At 41.3% G+C, this 15,931-nt stretch overlaps 1 protein-coding gene across 1 annotated transcript in view; it reads left to right on the top strand.

The window, feature by feature from the left end:
• The window catches only part of LOC144248180 (uncharacterized), a 112,034-nt gene that overhangs the window by 76,021 nt on the left and 20,082 nt on the right, over nt 1–15,931 (top strand). Inside the window, exon 8 of the mRNA XM_085567028.1 lies at nt 1–15,931. This exon is cut by the window's left edge and continues 43,181 nt beyond it; it is cut by the window's right edge and continues 12,974 nt beyond it. The gene's annotated coding sequence lies outside the window, so the exon portion shown is untranslated.

The raw sequence follows: 15,931 nt of genomic DNA, 5'->3' as shown, positions 1-15,931 counted from the left end.
GCATGCAGCTTGACCTCCAGTGCTTCACCAGGCATCTTTTCTCCTGCTGTAATTGGTCTTCCTTCCATGGGCATCTGCTAGAGATTTTCTCTTATTGTTTTAATCCAGTAAGATGGAGATATGATAACAAACCCTTGAATGTTTCTGAGAATGAGAAATGCTTTGTAATCCCCTGGAGACCAGCAAAAATATCATTTTGCTGCAGTAGAAGCAGTAGCAAAAGTTCCTTTGAAATCCCATGTGTCTGCCCATGAGGAACTGTCTGATACTGCCAGTTTCTCCCTAATCTCCTGCGGGATCCTTCTGCTGTGTCTGCAATGTTCTGCATCTCATGATGCCCATCTTTTGTATTTGGAACACCCTGAAAATGTTCTGCAATTTCCTGTGGAATTGTCTGTGCACTATCAGAAAAAGCACCTTGAGATTTTCAAAACTGTAAAGTTCTGGGCTGGTGGACTTTTCCCAGCTCCCTGTTTTCCTCAGCCAGGCTAGGAACAGTTGCCCTTCCTCTCCAAACAAGGCACCCTCCCCTGGACCAGGACTGCTTTGCTGAGGCCTCTCAGGGGCTGATTTATGTGCTGACAAAAGTAACCACGTGTAAGGAAGCAGTCTGTCTCTCAAGCTTTTCTGTGGGCTGAAGATTCCTGCTGCACAGATGCTGCTCAAGAAGACATTGTGTAATTCATCTGCAGGAGTCTCAGAGGGCTGGGAAAGCAAAAATCTGTCTGGGGCAGTTGAATGTGGTGCTGTGTGGCCATGGAGATGAAGCTCTTAGCTTTCATGACTTCGAGTCTTGTTGATAACACAGGGCAGTACAGGGAAAAGCACTGTGTGAAGAATAGAGAGGCTGCCTGCTCCTTCAGTTTAGGATGGGTCTGACCCAAAATGAAGCACTCATCACCTGTAACAAATTTACCCTGCTGTTAATGCAATATTCCCCTTGCTAAATGTGTTGCAGAGGTGATGAAGCCACATGCTGCTGCGAGGCTGTGTTGATTGAAGGTTTTTCTCATTAAGGGTGCAGAATGTGCAGAGGGAAGATGAAAACAACGTGCGGTGGTAACCAATGCTCAGTGTGTCCAAAAATGACAGGGTCTCTTGCTCATATGGGAAAATCAGAAACACACCCACCAACCCTCTCAAATGTGGTGTCAAAGACCCCAATCAATTTTAGGAAAATACATACTGGACTCAAAATTGCAACTTGGTGCTCAGTCTGTGTTACCCTCATGGTGGACTTACTCAACAACTCACAGTTGATTGGGCTTGATTCTTCTTTCTTTTGCAGTTTTAGGTCAGCAGTTATCTGTACAAACTTTATAGGATTATCATAATTAAAAAACTCTATTTGTTCTTGTTTCAATTAGAATAAACTGTGTATCTGCAGTAAGGCAAGATTTGGGTTTTTGGTTCTTGTTTTGAAGTTGAGTCTGATGGAAGCAACTACTCACTGTTTTTCACAATACTTGTGCTTAGGACAAAAAATTAGAGTGAAATTGTGGGGAGAAGAAGATTATGCTTTGACTGTAGTGAGGAAAACAAACATTTCGAGTGATCTGAAATGGGGAAAAAAACCAAAAGGAAAATTCTGGGTAAGGATTCTAGTCACCAGGTAACAGAAATGCCTGAAACCAGGCATTTACAGGCTTTTATGAAAGTTTTTTCTTTGTGTTACAGCGTAGAAGAATAATGATTTGACACACAGGAAGTTGCCATGGAGCAGAATCATCACCCACTGATGAGCTGTATTGTCTCATAATGTGTCACCCTACAAAGAGTCACAGCAAATGGTCAAGATACTCTCTGTGGTGGTGGGCCAAGACCATGGCACTGTCTTGTGACTTACTCAAAAGGTGCAATAATAAACATCTCTTCTGCCTGTCATTTTCTATTTCACTGTGTTTACCCCAAAAAGAGGATAACTTTTCAGAAAAGAGTGAAAAGTTGCAAACAAGAACAAAAAATATTTTCCCAGGGTAGAATATTCTGTTACATAACACTTTTTACTGTGTGCTGGAAGGGAAAAATACACTTGAAGAGCAAGATGAAAACAAAACTCTGAAGAAGTGAGTTTTGAATGTATCCTTAATGCAAACTGAGAAAACAGAAGTTAGAGAATGTAGATGACACACCAGTCATGGCACTCTGCTTGCAGTTTTAAATGTCATGTGCTGTAGACACTTTTTTTGCTCCCCCAGTCCACATGAGAAACTCAATGCCTCTCTTCCCCCTGACCATCAGCCTGCAGCCTATGGTCAAAACACATTGTTCTGCTTTCCATTCTCACAGTTTTACTTATTCCAGACCAACTAAACTGACTCTTTTCCTTTGCAATCTGGAAATCCAAAAATCTCAGCCTAATCTTTCTGCTTCTGATGCCTTCCAAGTTTTCATGAGGTTGTTTTATCTCTTGCTGTTATTAAAGAGCAGGTCAATGCTACTTCAGTTATTCTGTAGATTTTTACCACTCTATGGATGTCAGGAATATTCTTTTTATCTTCTATTTCGAGTTCCCTGTTAATCATATCATGATGCACCTTCTTCAAATCTATAGTTTTATTGAATGGTGTTTTTAATCTTTGCAGAACTCCTAACTAGTCATGTCCATAAAGAAATGAAAAAAAAAAAAAAAACCTGGTATCCACATCACCTGATGTGGTTGGCTTTTTGGGCTTTGCAAAGATTAAAAACACAGTAAAACTTGAGCGTATCCTAGAGGGAATATAGAGGTTGCTATTAATATGTTATTCTTTTGAACAGAACTGATCTGAGGGTTTGGCAATAGAGGAAAAGTGACTGTTTGAAGGAATAGACAAGGTTGAGAGTTTAGATGTGTATGTTGTGATGAGAAGAAACTGAGAAAATTAAGAGGGCCAATGCTGAAGCTGTTTCTGAAGCTGTGGGCTCACCCCCATTTCCATATGCTTACTCCCTGTGGTAGGATTGCAGTAAAATGATTGGGGTGGTGTCCGTGGTGGGATGACTCCTCCTGTGCTGATGGAGAGTGCTCTGTGGGAGCCAGGCAGATCATTGAGGAGGTTTTACAGGCTTGTACATGGCCAGGACAGTTCTTTGTGTCCCTCTTCTGCAGTGACAGCTCCATGCTGCTGTTGCCAAGGCTGATGTTGGCTGCTGGTGGGGAGGGACTGCAGCCCTCACCCTCTTTGACACAACAGAGCCACTTGGCCACCATCTGTGACATTCAGACCAGTAATAACCTCCTTTTTGCCTCATACCTCCTTTTCCTGATATTTATTAACCGTGGGTGTCTCCCAGAAAATGTGGCCAAGAGCTTGGGTGCGCACCAGCCCAGTCCTTCTGCAAGAGCTGTCAGTGCAGAGCTCCAGAGGCTCCGCAGAAAAATGGGAAAATGGGGGAGGAGGGACAGAGAAGATACCAGACAGGAATGGACGTGGTGTCAAACACAGAGGAAAGGAGGAAGAGAGAGGGACAGGAAGGGTATAAGCTCTTTAAAGAAAGAAAGGGCAGGATGGAAACACAGCAAGGACAAAGAGCATTCCTGTCGGGAATCCTGGGGTCTCTCTTCAGGTCTGAGCACAGATTTGTCATGCAGCCTTTGGAAAGTCATGTCACGTTCCTGCCTGCAATGTGTCCTCAGGAGCCTGGAATGTGAGCTTAGCTGCTTATTATTTGACTCCTTATTTACAAAGCTAGGAGGGCCTGTTTTGATCTTTTATTCCAACTCTTTTTGCAGTGTATGTGGTTGAACTTGCTAAAATTAATTCCTGTTTAACCTGCAGCCTATCTTCTAAGGAAAAACTCCAGAATTTATGGGGGGAAATTCAGTGCAAATCTTTAAATCTCAGTTTTTGATTTTTTTTTTCTTTCTGCTCTTATTTGTTTAATTGTTTTACCTTCAACTTCAGTAAATGTTAAGCCTCAACGTCTCTTTGTCTTTAGACCACAACCTCCCTCGATTACCAAATTTTTATCCCTCATAGTTGGTTGCAATCTCTTAATTAATTCATCCCCTCTTTACGCATCTCTCCACAGAGAAAGACTCGATTTATTTAAGCCACCAGGAGCGTTTCCCGGCGCTTTAATTGTCCTCGCAGGCTCTTCTGCGGTTCAGCTCGCCACCAGCTCCCTGGATCTCGGGGTGCCGGAGGAGGAGCCGCTCCCAGCGGGAGCAGCGCACCTCACAAAGAGCACAAAGCCCCGCTTGTGGGCAGGAAATCCTTTGTGACCGGCTCCCGTCCTCCTCCTCCGCCGGGCAGGCGTGACCGCGGCTGCAGGCAGCGGGGATTGCCTTCTCCTTCCAGCCCCTGAGCGTGTGCCCGCATCTCCCCGGCGTCCGAGCCGGGGAGAGGATGCGAGCATCCTCGGGATGCTCCTTTGTCCCAGAGGGCTTCAGGAAGCGCCTCGCCGTCCTGAGGATGGAAGCTCCCTCTTCACAGCAGCGCTGGCTGCCTTTGTTTGGTCCTGTGTGTTTAAACATTACTTTGCAGCTGTTTCCCACACACTTTTTTTTTTTTTTTTAATTTTTTTTTTTTTTTAATCTGTCATTTTCCTACATCTTCTGATTTTTGGGAAAAAAAGTATGCAAAGATTTGTTAGATTTCCTCAGTTTTGTTTTGGGTTTGGCACTTTAAAAAAAAAAATTATTTTATTTTTAATGACACGCACATGCACACAAATAAAAAAGGGTTAGTAGCCATTAAATAGCCCAAATTACAAGAAGTCTGGAACCAAACCCTGGAATCAGAACAATTTCAGGCTCCATGGGAGCTGAGGCTGGACCTGAGTCCAAATCCACATGCTGTGGTTTGCTCTCAATTACAAGTTGGTCCAAGCCAGAAGTCTCGTTCAGGGCAGATTGGAACATGAGATGAATTGGGATCTGGGTCTGAATTTTGCAGTGCAGACCCCTTGACAACTGGCAGTGACAAAATCCACTTGCAAAGGAAGAAATTATGTGGGTGAAACATATTGCCAATGAAAAACCAACGCAAAGCTGCAGGAGGAAAATACAATTCCAGCCTAATTGTCAGGGCTGATCTGGAGTTGTTGAACTGGCAGGAGTGATTGGACTCATGTGCCTCAGATATTTCAAACACCCTGGCCCTTACTCTCCTCTTGCAGTTTTTACATCTCTGTGACTCCCTATTTCAGTGACTATTTCCAGTTTACACAACTTTAAGTGGTGAGAGGATAGGTCTTCTGACATGACCAGCATCTGATCCATACCTAATAAAACAGATTTACTAAAAAAAAAAAAATCGGTTTACATGCAGAGGTATGCATAAAAATATACCTCACAGTCCAAGTAAATATGAAAAGGCTGCCAAGTCTGCCTGTATAAACCTTAATATTTGCAACAGTTAATTAAAAAAGAGAAGTATTCACACTCCTTATTAGGAAGGGAGGGAAAGGTTAGATTATTTAGCGTTTTCAGAACAACCAATGATATAGAAGTATCTGTTCCAAAACAAAAAATATTAACATCTGTGATCCATTTAGAAGAAATGTAATTGATTTTTAGTTTAATTGCCATTCCAGATCAGAACAATAAGCATTTTTTTTTTTACCTCTGCTCTATATAAAAAAATTGGTTTTGCTGTCTTTTCTTTTTAAAAGAAAACACCCAAAACATTAAAAACAATGTATGTTATTCAATTAATGGGCAGAAAATAGTTTGTAAAAAAAGTAGGCATTAGAAATAAATTTTTAAAAATTCATTGCAAATAACAGGTTTTGCTGCTGCTTTCCTATTCACAACTGACTTGTGAGCTGATCAATGTTTCTGGGAACATATCTCACCCTCAAGTTTGCCAGTAAGCCTGGTGAGAAAAAAATTCTAAGACTTTTCCCTCTGTGTATCAGTTGTAAGTCTTTACAAACTTGGTCTGTTCAGGAGATTCAGTGGGTTTTTTTTTATTCAACAATTTGAATCTGGATCCTTCCTGGCACAAGAAACATAAGTTGTGTCTTAAAGTTCATTCAGTTACTTCAGTGATGGGATGCAATTTCCAAAGCCTCTGTGCTGTGAAGTTCTGACAATTTTGCCAGTTAAACCCCTTTGTATGAGCCTTTTCACAGCATTTCATAACACTTGCAATGGCAGATGCTCTGATTTAATTATTAGCTCATACTTCACATAGTTCTATTTTCTTACTTGATAATTTTTAAGACTGATTGTCTGAGGCATCTCAGTATTTTTCATAAATTAATTCCTTGTAATATCAGGTATTTTTATAACAATTTGCTTTTGAAGGTATTTAGACATTTGCCTATACTTCTGATGGATTTCCAGATTTCACATCCATATGCTAAAGTAGAAATAACATCCAAAATATATGAAAAAAAATTCTAAACCTGAAGTTGTAGGCTATTCATGATGAAATTTTGAATAAGCAACAAGCTGCAGCTTTCCCCAGGGTAATTCATGATACTATTTTCCTTTTGGATCTCCTTGCTGGCCTCCTCACTGCTGTCAAACACAGGAAACCAATTAATTGCCCTTTTAAACATAGACATACCTGGGAGTGGCCAAGGTTCCAATTAGACAAGTGGTTTTTCCTCCCTGGTTATTTAACCCATAAGTTTTAGAGATCTCTTGTTTTCAGGTTCACCAAGTTATCACTTTGGACAGCTTCTTTGCTAACTCACTAGCATGAAGCTGAATAAAGCCATGCAGATATTTCATCTGTTTATGCTTTTTTTTTTTTCCTAGTGAAAATCCGTGAATTTAATGTTTCAATCTGTAATCAGAGAGATGACAACCAATGACTGACTAATAAGACAAGTTTCCTGCCTACTTCAAACACCCACAAAATTAAGAAATAACAGAGTGTGTTAATTTTTGCATGAGGCAGATTTTGTGTTAAGAGAAAACTTGCCTGCATTCAGGTACTTGAATGGATGATGAGGAGCACAGTTAACACTGATGAAATGATACAAAGGACTCAGTCATGGAAAGGTGTGGCTGTTTAGTTTCTGTTCATGCCATTGGGGAGTGCATGAACCTGGAGCAGCAGCCAGAATTTCTCTGTGCCTCTGGTGTGCAAGGTGTTGGAAACTCTGGCTTTGCAGAAAGCTGGGCCCTGTAGGGTACCTGACACCTCGTACTCCTGTCCACGTATTCTTTGTGCATCCTCTGCTGTTCATTAGACAATACTGCAAACAAAACACCCAATCAAACAAAATATTTTTAAAAGCATAAAGTAATTACAGAAACAAGGGAGCATTTGCCAGTGGAGCAGCTGGAGTATTTGACCAGGCAAACGTGTCTGTTTCTGTTGAGGCTGCACGAGGATTTCTGTGGAAGAATGGACTCTCAGACCACTGCAGCTGCACCTGTGATGCGAAGCAAGGTGGGTGTTCTGATAATTAGCTGAGCACCCCAGTTTGGTAGGAATGGGCAGATCCATTGCAGGGTAATTTAGCAGAGTCTGGTTGGAGTCAATGGAGATGCTGCAAATTACAGCAGTCAGAAGTCTGAAGTTATACCCCTTCTTAAGGGACAATTTTTCTGTCTCTAGATACTTTAATCACGTAGAGTCAATGTGATCAAAATGTCAGCTTTTGGTGCAGTTTGGGTAGTAACTTCTAATGCTGCTTATTAGCACTACTTATGCCTGAAGGCTTCGTTCAGATGTGGTCCCCAGCAATGAATTACAGCTGTGTTGTGATATCTGCAATCTCTGGGTGCCTAAGGAAACCATCTTGCTGCATTCTAACACCACAATTGTTTGCCAGGCAGAAAGTGATTCTTCTCAGAAGTATGATGTTTTTATTCCTTGTTTAAATAACAAAGCAAATAATCGTATCTTCTTACGATGAAAGCATCTTAGCTCACTTAGTTCTAGATATCTAAATCTGAGCTAATCATCTGGGTTGTGTTTTATAGGCAATGGAAAGGAATAAATCTTTCTAGGACACAATCCACTGACCTACTTGAGATGTCTATCTGAGGATGAGATGTTCTGAGGGTTAAAAATGCCTGCTAAGGCAGGCCACATTATTGCCTCTGGTAGTGATGTCTTTAGCTTTAATTTCCCAACATTGAGATGATTTTCCCTTTCTCAAAATCCCTGAGGAGCAGGCTCACACTCACCTCCTCCTTCTCAGCCCTTCTGATTGTATAGACCGTCAGCTGCTACAGCTTGATGCAGTTGTGAGTCTGTAGCAGACACGTGAACCCACAGTGGTGTGATCAGCACAGGCACGGAGCCATTTCGTGAGCCTGGACGCAGCTTTGGCACTGCTGACACAGCCATCCCTTTCCTTCCCATTGTCTTTGGCACTAGCTGTCTACTCCCAGCTTCTGACCCAGCAGGTTAGGTTTGCATCCCAAAATACCTCTGTGTGACTGCCCTTGATTAAGCCTGGAATGTCCTAAGAGTGAGAAGAATTTTTTGTTTTGTTTTGTTTTTTTGGAGTCCAAAGTCTGAGTTTTGCCTTTGTGGTGCAGAAGGCTGATAACAGCAGCCGCTCAGTTTCTGTTGTTACACTTCAGGGACATCCAGATGGCATGTTAACTTCTGCAGCTTCTGAAGGATCTGAGAGAAAGCTTCCGTGTTTGCCCAAATTAAAAAACAAAACAAAACAAAAACTTGTGAAAAGTCCTTTGCTCTCTTGACGTGGTATAAAAGCATGGCACTTCAAAAAAGACACGGAGACTTGTGTATGCAACAAACCCAAGGGAGAGTGCTGTGCCATATTATTAAAGTTAGTCAGTCTTATGAGTCTGATTCAAGAGTTCCATCTTTCCTTGCTGAAGCCTTCTGGGCCAATTTACATCTTTTATTTCAAGCACAGAATGCAGGAGATTATTTTAAATATTTTATATCTTCATCAAGGTCTTCGGTGAACTTAAAGGTGAGCGGCTCTTATAGGATGTACAAAGAACACTGTAATACAGTTTAGTTTTTCAATATCCCATTTGTTGCATTCTTTGAGGAAATAGGAATGTGATTTCTTCCCGTAGCTGTGCAAAATTTTTGTAATTTGTCAGGCACTGTGACTTGGAGCTCTCTCCTGGACACCAAAGCTTGTGTCTTCTCCATTGACCGCTTGAGTACCTTTAAGAAACTTTGATACTGCTTCATTTTTGTGAAATTCTGCACCTTCATTTAATTCTTATGATCATCAGATTTTGCAGGGCCTGCAAATGCCTTGTAAACCACTTTTCTGCTGGGGACCAAGCCAGTTCCAACAGCAAAGAAGACAAGTGGCCTGGAAATTACTTCAGCCAGGAATACATGAATGGTATTTCTATAATTTTTGTTTCCTTCCTTCTTTTTCATGCTGGCACTGAGAAAGTAAGAGCTCAGTGTCCAGTTGTCTAATCTGATTTACAAATAATGTATTTCTAGGTTGCTTCCCACCTCCTTTGAATCTAACTTCCTTGCCAACTTTTTTTTCCTAGCTGATGTCTGAAAACATTTTCAAAGTTCCTGTTTGGACATCAGTTTATGAAATGTCTGTGCAGGAAGATCACTCTTCTCACTCTGAGGTCATCATTCCTGCAATCATCTTATGCTGGTTCCAGTGCTTTGTTTTCCATGGGTCATCAGTAACATTTGTCAGACTGTTTGGTGGGTCTGACTGACCTTATCTGCCTTATCAGTAAGCACTGCATTTTTCTAGTTCTCAATCTTTTTGAGCAAGGCTTTAGCATCTTTGTAGAGCTTGAAACCTCAGGCATTCCAGATGTGCCAGTACCTGAACTGGGATTATTCAGCTGTTGTCCTATCTCATGCTGGAACTCCAGAGCTCATCAGTGTAAAAGTAGCAAGTGGCAGCCCAAGGTCTGAGGCTAAATGCCTCTTACTGTCCTGTGGATACCTTCACTTGCTAATCTACCAGGGTTTTCCTGAAGATTTTTTTCCCAAATAACATTTTTTTCTGGGGTCAGGGTTGGCATTATATTCTACAAATTTCACCAGCATCCTGTAAAAAAGGACAGAAACAGCAAATATTCAAACAGAACTCATAAGTGTCTTCTGATTTTCATTTCAGTGACCATGGATCATAAATTATCTGTCTAGCAAGGTTATCAGATGTAAAACATCTTCTATGGAAATTCACAAAAAAAAAGAAAAGCCATCCAATTCAAATTTTTTCACTTTGGCTTAATCCTTTAGTTATTTAATTTCTATGGCTACAGTTCTGGTTCAGAGAAAGATTTGAGGTCAGTGTGGGGCACTCAGTGATGAAACTGCTACATTTTGACTACAGCAGGTGCAGGTGTGAGTCTGTTACCCAAATTGTTATTCGGCTACAGAAGCTGCTGTGTCTTGTTGCCTGTAGAACAGCCCAGGGCTGCCTCTGCATCTTTGGCTGTCCTCAGGGGCACTGGTTCTACCTTCTGTTAAGCTCCTCTCTCAGCTGTACCACAAGTCACAGTTTGCATCCACGCCACAGAACATAAGGATGGCAGAACACACCGAAGGCAAAACAATCCCTCGTCCTGACTTTTGACAGCTCCCACGTTCCTGAGGAAAGAGGCAGCACACAGGTTTTGCACAGGCATTCTACCCCACATGTTCATCTGGCTTCTAACAAATCCTGACCTTCCTCAATTTATCTGCTTAAGGATGTTAAGGGTAGGTCGGTTTGGACTTAATACAGCACTATAGACACACTGTCAAAAAAAAAAAAATCAAAAATGCTTCCTTATTTCATACAGAATTCATGGCTCCTGGGGCATCTTTCTCAAAGTTTTCCTCATGTGCAGGGATATTAAACCAGAAGATTCCTCCAGACATAAAATTTATATTCAGACTCAGGTATGCATTTGATATCTAAAGCACAGTTTGCAACTAATTTATGGTAGGTTAGGGGTGGAAGCAAACAAAAAACTGCAGCTGTAGACACCCTTCAATTTGGAAAAATCAAGGCAAAAGTTTTAGTTGTTGGCTTCACCAACTCGGTGTTGTCTATAAGGCTGTAATTACCTTATTGCCTCCAAGCTTCTTCAAAGGTTATTCTGCATTTTTGTGCATATAACTGGACTGGCCTCACCAGATGTAACTTCATGTGATTGGATTTGTTCATGGAGGATTAGATGACAAATCCTGCAGGGTCAGTATAAATCAGATTTGATGCAATCATCAATGTGAAGGTATCTCTTGGTTGGCTATAGTGAAGATGACCAGAGTGCTGCTCCCTCTGAAGAGAGTGTATGGCAAGCCCAGGAAGACCCAATTATTTTTAATTGTGTTTCATCACTAAAAAACAATTTAACTGATCCAACTCATGTATCTTTTGCATTGCCCTCTCCCTACTCGTGGGTTTGAAACACTCACTTCTGTTTTTAATGAACCTAGAGAATGATATTGATTAAAGTGTAAAAACATCTAAAGAGCTCAATGTCCTCAGCTCAATAAAATATAAACATTTGTTGAGTCTAATTTCAAAATGCAGCTCTGCCTTGTTTGGTTTTGAATTTTCAGGTTTTTTTCTCCTAAATTGGTCACTGACTAAACACATAGCTACCCCAAGTTTTTGATCTTATTCAGTTTGCTGTGTGGAAGCTGAGATTTTCAGAAACCACCAAATAGCTTCTTATTCCCTATCAGGTCTGTTTGAAACACCTCAGATTTGATACCAAAGAACCTGAATTTCTTCCCTGCCAATTCATGGCCCCTGCCTTTGGTTCTTTCCTTAACAAACTTTGGCATTTCTTCTGAAGAAATTGTTCATGGAAGCAAGTTGGAAGCAAATGAGAAGGCCAGCCCCTCTTCTCCTTGTCTAGTGGTGATATAAAATACTTATTTTAGTCACTGAAAAGGGTCTCACTCTCCTTGTAGGTGCTGACCTGTTTGTCTCTGTTTACAAAAGATCCCTTTTGTAAACATGATTCTTCTGAGATGGGTTCAGAGGCACCCACCAACTCTGCTCACATGTACTGTGACTCACCGAGCAGCCACTGATCAGGACAAAAATTAAACTATGGACTAAAAGCTGACTGTTCTCACTTGATCTCTCATCTGCTGCTCTGAGCCTGTGGTGGTAACCTGCAGTCACTTTCAGCTCCACCTGCAGATGTCTTCTCACCTTATGAAGCAAAGAAAAGAAAGGAGAGAAGCTACGGCTTTGACATTTCCCTTTTTTTTTTTCTCCTGATAAAATACAGTTTACATATTTTATGAGATTAATGTCCCTTGTTTCTGATTACAAGAATATGATCAGCATATTAATAAGTTAAAAATAAAAAACCCTCAAACTATGCAACAGCTGCTATTTTGCTGCTGAATATATTCAGGGTATGTAATTTTTTATGAGATATTTATTGTAATAGAGAGAGGGATTTGTCTGAGAGTGTGTCTATGAATGTGTATGTGACTGAAGCTAGCATTAATAAACCAGTTATGTTTCTTCTACATAACACATGAGGGCAGGCAAAGGAGGATGTCCAAAGCATCCTAAAAAAAAAAATGTACAAAAGGCCCTGAGTTTTAAATGTGAACTGTAGGTTGCAATACTGTTTTGAACTGCTTCTCAGAGGTCTTGATCCTGGAGTGGAAGAAGGGTGTAGAAAATACTGGATTTCCCTTTGAAACCAACAGGACTCTGAAGCACTCAGCATCTCCCAAGCTCATTGAACAGCAGCAGATTCACCTCTAGAAGGTAACATCTGTGCTGCAAGCACAGTGAAGTGGTCAGTCCATACGTGTGCACTTTAGCAGCCACATTGTCAGGCTGAATGGATGGTGGGTGGTGCCTCCTTCATTCTCTTTTTCTCCCCTGAAAAGAGTCAAGAAGAGTGAGCGAGCTGGAAAGTGGAAGACATGTGAATTGAATTCCTACATAGTCAAAACAGAAGTCTATTTCATCATGACTGAAACTTAATTCACTGTGTTGCTGTAGAAACCCTGGCAAACGCACTAACCTGAATGCCCAACCATTACATTCTTACAACAGCTTTTTTTTAAACACTTGTTTACTTAAGAACATGTTTCTGTTGTGTTACCATGTACTTTTTGTACTTCTGCACAAAAAAAAAAAGGTATTATTTCTTCCCCGGTAGGTTGTGCAAATAGCTCAACTTACTGCTCACTGCAACTGCTTTACTTCCTAAGTAGCATATTCCCTGGATGTGCCCGCTGACTGTGCTGTGTGATATAATCACCCACTCCTGCACAACCAGGGCAAGCACTGTCTTCCCCAGCATTCAGAACGACCCAGTGTGGGATCTGCAAGAATCCTCCTTGCTGGAGTTTCCACCTTTATCTGAGAAGGACAATAAATTGTAGAGGCTGGGGAGAAGCCAGGAAGTTCTGCTGTTTTGTTTTGGCAAGATGCTTGTACCTCCACTTGTCTTTCTCCTCTCACCATCCATCCCCACCCGGGAGTGTTGATGCTGGTTTGGTGCCCAGAATACATGATCCCTCCACAGGCTGTTAAGAGACAATCTGGAACAAGACTTTATGTCAGCTGTTGCTTAAAGGAATGAAAAACAAGAGTTGGATCTTGAATCCTGTGTTGTTCCTCACACAAACGGATTGTGACCCGGGTATGCTTAGCAGGGTGTAAATTAGAGCAGGGTTAATCGTTGGTGATAAACAAAACTAAGTATAGTCTTGGGAGGCTGCACCTTCCTTTCACTCTTCAGATTGTTCACAGCCCTTGCAGGCATTTGCCCATTGTTTTGTGCTGCCTGGTGGGTTGATTTTGTGTCACTGGCATCCAGCTCATCCAGATCCTGAATCCCTGGAAGGCACTAGTGTGAGGGAATGGCCCTGGGCAGCACAGAGGTCTCGCCCCGTGCTGACACCACTCAAATTCTCAGCACCTTCCTACTTACCTGTGTCATTGCCCTGGACAGGAGGCATGATCAAATCGTTTAACCTGAGATTCTCTGGATGGCAGCAGGTGATGGAATTAAAAGGCAGACAGACAAGACTGGGGAATAACGGGGCCATTTTAACTCTTTCTAGTGTTTGCCTGAAGAATTTTCGCTGTAATTAGAACTTTAAAATGTTGCCTAGACTCGAGTTTCTTAATATTTTTTTCCCCCCATCATTGCATGTGTGTCATGGAACGACGAGCAGTGTCTGTGGTCCCAAATGTGAAGGACGTGCCATTTTTCTCTATGATTTATTTAATTACTTTTGTGTCAGGGCTCTGGTGAGGGGCTTTACAAGATCCAAGCTCCAAACAGTGCAGTCATGATCCTCTGTCAGTCATGCTTCAAATTCATTGTCAGAGGTCTTATGTGGGGCTGAGGACCCTAATCCCAATGGTCATTTCTTAATTGTTGTGCTTTGCCCGTATTCTTGACAATTGTATTTACCAGTCCTCTGTTAGTTTGCTGTTTTCTGTCACCTTTCACCTTAGACATGGTGAAAAACAAGCCAGTAATTTTGATAACCCGAGCTCTAATTGTAAAGCATGTGATTGGATTTCTGTAATAACCTCAATGTCAGGGCTGCTGGAAAAGTGCCAGAAGGTCTGTTCCTCTGCTGGGCCAGTCAAGAATCCCTTTGTTGTTGCTTCCCCCCCACCTCCTACATTTTCTGGTCACCAGTTCAATAAATAAGGGGGAAAGGCCACATTAGGAGGAGGAAGATTTGTCTGAAAGACACAAATTTCCACCTAAGTCTTGGGATTGTGTCCAGTGATTTGAACAGCAGCACATTATGTAAGACAACTTTTATACCTCAGTTAGCCAAAGCCCATGTTGATCTGTAATGAAGAAAAACAATGTTAAGAGTTTTCTTGATAAGCTGAAGAGAAGGGAAACTCTTCTTTAAAGAAAAATGGAATTTAATTTTATGACAAAATAAATTTCAGATGCAGGTCTGAATGTACTTTTTCTGCTGCTGTAACCAAACTTTTCCTGTTTTTCAGATCTAGTGGGTATCTCTAGATGAAAGCTGAAGTTCATGTATCATGGATGTTGAAAACAAGGAGTTGGGAGTGACTGGAGAAAAAAATTGGTAGTGGTAGAAAAATAAATAGTTTTATAATGTATTATGTTCCTGTCTTCCACAGAAAAGTTTGAATAAATACATGATATTGTATAATCAAGAAATACTGCTGTCCTCTGCAGTCCTGATGGTACATTGCTAAATATGTAACACAGACAGAGGAAATGCTGTACGGTTTCACAATGTTATCTCTGCTGATCATCTGCTCCCTGGAGACCTCACCAAAGGGCCATGGAAGTTACTGGGGATTTCTTCTTTCAGATAATTTTAGTCCATATCTGCAGCTTCTCTATGTTTGCATCCCTCTCATGTCTCCAGCAATCTGAGATGGGCACTGGAAAGAACTTTACTTATGCTTTGCTTTTTTTGGAATCTGTAGAGTATCCTTAGAATTGAGACACTGTGCACTGGATCCAGCTGTATTTTCCTTACTGTTGGCTTGGACAGGGTCCCCAGTTTCCACACAAACATACACAAATATGCACTTGGATGTATCTGTCAAAAAAACTGCTCTGCTGGTTGGAGCAGTCAGTAACAGGTTCCCACTTCCTGCAGTGTTTTCATCTCCTCTCCCACATCTGCCAAAGTCTTGCCCAGGAACACACCCAGATGCTTCGTGGGGGGAACTCACTCTTCACTAGTGTAGACATCCTCTTTTGAAAATAGAAGCTTGTTTACTAATTTCTAAAAATAAATGGCCATGATATTTTTAAATTTTTTTTTTAATGTGGGGAGAGATTATTATGACCAGTTGAAGGAAAAGAGCAACAGTTCCAGTTCATAGTTTATCTGTGTTATAAAGACAGAAGTGAGGCACCACACAGTGAGAAGACAATTGCCTGAGAAAATTATATAGATGTGCCCTACAGCTGATGAACAACAGCATCCTTTTATGGCAAGGAAAATATGGGAACTCTTTTTGATCGTGACTGAAGTCACTGTCACTTGTATTTAACTAACAAAATGTAAAGAGTCTCAGAGAAAGTATATGGAAGAAAGAATAGCCTTACCACTTAGGTGTAGGACTGAGA

The sequence above is a fragment of the Lonchura striata genome, chromosome Z, assembly GCF_050655825.1.
Source record: "Lonchura striata isolate lonStrDom1 chromosome Z, ASM5065582v1, whole genome shotgun sequence".
Classification (NCBI taxonomy): domain Eukaryota; kingdom Metazoa; phylum Chordata; class Aves; order Passeriformes; family Estrildidae; genus Lonchura; species Lonchura striata.
The sequence above is the reverse complement of the archived record's forward strand: the minus strand, read 5'-3'. Positions and strand labels throughout refer to the sequence as shown.